The sequence below is a fragment of the Limulus polyphemus genome, unplaced genomic scaffold (assembly GCF_000517525.1).
Source record: "Limulus polyphemus unplaced genomic scaffold, Limulus_polyphemus-2.1.2 Scaffold1831, whole genome shotgun sequence".
NCBI classification, from domain to species: Eukaryota; Metazoa; Arthropoda; class Merostomata; order Xiphosura; family Limulidae; genus Limulus; species Limulus polyphemus.
In genome coordinates, this window is record NW_013667441.1 from 223,808 (window position 1) to 227,923 (window position 4,116).

General features: G+C 33.7%; 1 protein-coding gene across 1 annotated transcript in view; it reads right to left on the minus strand.

The window, feature by feature from the left end:
- Window positions 1-2,530, minus strand: part of LOC111087175 — a 16,531-nt gene extending 14,001 nt beyond the window's left edge. The window contains exon 1 of the mRNA XM_022392912.1: window positions 2,452-2,530. The gene's annotated coding sequence lies outside the window, so the exon portion shown is untranslated. The remainder of the gene's footprint in view (window positions 1-2,451) is intronic.
- Between the last annotated feature and the right edge of the window lie 1,586 nt (window positions 2,531-4,116).

Genomic DNA, 4,116 nt, shown 5'->3' on the forward strand with positions numbered 1-4,116 from the left:
TTAGATGTGTTAATGTGGCATTAAGATAGAGTTTATATGTGTTAATGTGGTATTAAGATAGAGTTTAGATGTGTTAATGTGGCATTAAGATAGAGTTTATATGTGTTAATGTGGTATTAAGATAGAGTTTAGATGTGTTAATGTGGCATTAAGATAGAGTTTAGATGTGTTAATGTGGTATTAAGATAGCCTTTAGATACGAAAAACCTTGTACTAGCATAGTCTTTAGGTGTTTTAACTTGGTACGTAAAACATAGATGTAAATATCTGGTGCTTTAATCACACTATAGAATTACCTTAATATTTAAAACACTGGATAAAATGTTAACTTATAAATACCTGAATCTTAAATCGTATCAGAGACAAACATCCCTTAGGAGTGTGAAACTGTTACTTAAATTGTAGGTACTTTCATGTACAAATGTAATGCTTTCTTAATAATAACTTCATGAGTAAATATTTGGTGTTCATCAATTTCTTTAGACGGTTCACAGATCTGAAAACCTAGTACTTAGGCATAGTACTTCTGTTGGATATACAAGACTGTTTAATATAATAGTTATTATTTAGTTTATTTGTGACTTAATATTCAATGATTGTTTAGTTTTTAAGACTGGAGTGTTGAAGATGGATTGTTTTAAAAACGTTAGTTGTGACAAATTTCGCTATGTAACTCTGTACGAGTCGTACTTTGTTTTTGCAATCCCCTAAGGGCACCCGGGTCAGCGTTCAGATGTGCGCCTCCTTTATGTCAAACCTCGTGCATAGAACTGGTACGCCAGTTGGTATCAACTAACTAAAATTATCCTTGCACAGTAGGACATGAAGATTTCTATTTACGTTTGAAGTATATCTGATAGATTAATCTTCTTATAGCAGTTTTAGAAAAACGTCAGTAAGGCATACAACTTTGAAAATATCTAATAAGAGAATTTTTTTTCAGAAATGTCGAATTTATTGATTTTAATTTTGACGTAAATACTATCCAAAACTTGTTTTAAAGAACCTATTTAAAACATTGAAAACACCGGTAAAGGGCTCCAGCCCTAAATTAAATGTTTCAAGAAAATATTTAGATGTTTATAAGGGCTTGGTTTGGTTGGAATTTCGCGCAAATCAACACAAGGACTATCTGCGCTAGCCGTCCCTAATTTAGCAGTGTAAGACTAGAGGGAAGGCAGCTAGTTATCATCACCCACCGCCAACTCTTGGGATACTCTTTTACCAACGAATAGTGGGATTGACCGTCACAGTATAACGCCTCCACGGCTATTAATAAAATAAATATGCCTACCTACAGTTTTACAAGATATTTTGATGAGTCAGCATATTTCGTTTGGGAGATTAGAATAATTGATATTGTTGTTTATTATAAAGCACAAAGCTACACAAAGGGCTATCTGAGCTCTGCCCAACACGAGTATAGAGAGAAGGGAGAGAATTCTGAGTGACTTCAGGAAACGTACTCGTCCCACAGTGAGAATCCCAGCAATGCTGAGAGCGCATATTGTAATCATCTGAAATGTATATAACACTAAAATAACCTTTGAAAAAGGTATTAGATGTTGTAACTCAATATTTAATTGGATGACTATAATAGCCGATGCGGGTCTTAATATAACTCTTGTTGTAGCTTGAGAAAACATTCTCGTTACATTGAAATGCAATGTAAATGTACTATAAACTTGTTTAAGAAAAGGATCTCCGTGATATAAAACAAACCACCTGTAAGTATAACTGAGACAATCTCTAAGTGACTTGAAACCGAACCCCCAGTTTTTTAGTGGCAGCTCTGAAGGTTATGACGCTAAAAACAGGGTTTCGATACCCTTGGTGGGTACTGCACAGATAGCGCATTCTGTAGCTTTGTACTTAACAATATACAAACAAGCTCTGAAATCTACTAACCCTAAAAAAGGCTGAAAGAAGCTTTCAGTGACTCGAAAATACTACCTCTCAACATGACCGAGCAAAACACTTCATTGATTTGAAACGGATTACATCTAAACATGACTAAGAAAAGCTTTCAGTCACTTGAAGCGTATTATCTAATCATGTCAGAAAAACGGCTTCAGTGACTTGAAACGAACCACCTCTACTCATGTCAGAGAAAAGTTTTCAGTGACTTGAAAATGATTAACTCTAAAGAAGGCTGAACGAAGGTTTCAGTGACTTAAACATACCATATTTCAGCATGTCAGAGAATATGTTTCAGTGACGTGAAACCGACGACCTCTAGATATGCCTGAGGAAAGCTTTCATTGGCTCAAAACGAACCACCTCTAAACACTTCTCAAAAGTATTTTTAACTAATACATTATTAATACTATTATAAACCTACGTTTTACCTCAACCAAACTTTTGAACGTGTAGATAATTTTCCTTGAAAATTATACGTGTTTGTTATTTTTATGTAATGCTATGTTTAATGAAGTTACAAGTTGTACTTACCTTTTCGTTGATCTGTTTCAATCTTCGACAATTAGTACTTTAAATCTAGAGCAGCAGCAGTTAAGGCTTTAAACTCTCCAGGTTCATCTGCTATTCTGCTGGTCAGTGGTACAGTTCACTTATATATTGACTTTTTGGAGAGTGGGTGAGATCAGTCAGGTAACTTACACTCTTAGGCGCCTGTACATAAGGTGGTGCTGGAAAGGAATGAACCAACGGGAGTAGCTCGTGCTATTCAAAGGTTTCCGCCTCCGTGCATCCTTATTGTTAGTGAAACTTCACGTGACTTTAAGATCATCAAAGTATGACATATTAACTTCTGATAATATTTTCAAAAATTTAAGTTCCTTATTTTGAGGTTCTAATATGTAGCATGAGAAATAACTTTTAATACAAGTTAATTATTTAATTTTATTTCTCGTTCATTATATTTCTTTTTATATCAATAGTTAAGTTTTGTTCTTATTCTCTTATTCTTTATGTCTATCAATTCCTTTTCATCTTTGTCTTTGCTAGATTGGTCTCTACTAGACTTTTCTCTTCGATTTGATATATGATATTATTTTCTTCTTACTTGCTTGTCTTTTCTCTGTTCCCCATTTTCGTTTTCCCTACACCTTTTTGAAAGTACTTGTTTTCTGTACTATTTTTATTTTTTGTACTTTAATATTACGATTAACTGCACGTTCTTTCTTCTTCGCTTACTCCTGTCTTTAGTGTGCCTTGTTTTTCTCATTTGGTTGTTCTTTTTCGCTTTTTTCTTTCAGTTGTATCCCTGAACAAAACATGGAAATTTTATTAATGAACAAAGAATACAAAAATACTAAACACCGCCAAAATCTAACGATTCAAACACTTGTGTTTAGCTTAAGTACAAATTAACAAACATTATATTTCAACACCATTCAAAATTAGTTTACAACAGGCAGACAGTATTGTGATTTGTATATATATATATTTAATTTCGAACAGGTATAAAACATTAAATTAAAAACACGTACCATTCAAGCTCACAAACTGCATTAACAAAATAATAAAAAAATAGTGATTTGATTTTTCTGCTAAATAGATCAGTCCAATACGTATTATAAAAGGCTGCATTCAGTACGATAGTCTCCATAAGGGTGATACCAATAAGAAAACTACATCAACAAAAACAAATAATCTAATATAGTTATTGGATTTTCCTGTTAAATAGATTAGCCCATGATATATTATAGAGACTGCATTCACTGCATTAGTCTCCAAAAGACTGATACTACTTCTGAAAAACGTATCCATACGATATTGAGTTGAAACAAAGTCTCCTCTGAATACGCTCAGATGAGAAATACAGTTTCGATCAGTAACAAATAAGTGCTCGAGGAACCTATTTCAAAACTAAAGAGATTAAATGAAAGTGTATAATTAAGAATTTATGAGGTTGTTTTATTTTTGGGTCTGTTTGTTTTTTTTCACTCCTCAGACCATATTCAGTTCCGCAGTGAAATCACACGTTATAGGTAAAGATGAACTTATTATAGCCCCCCCCCCCAGTGGTACAGAGGAATGTTTGTCGACTTGCAACACTAGAAACCTGGTTTCGATACCTGTCGTGGGCAAAGCACAGCTAGCCCATTGTGCAGCTTTGTGCTTAACTACAAATAAACGAACTGACTATAATGT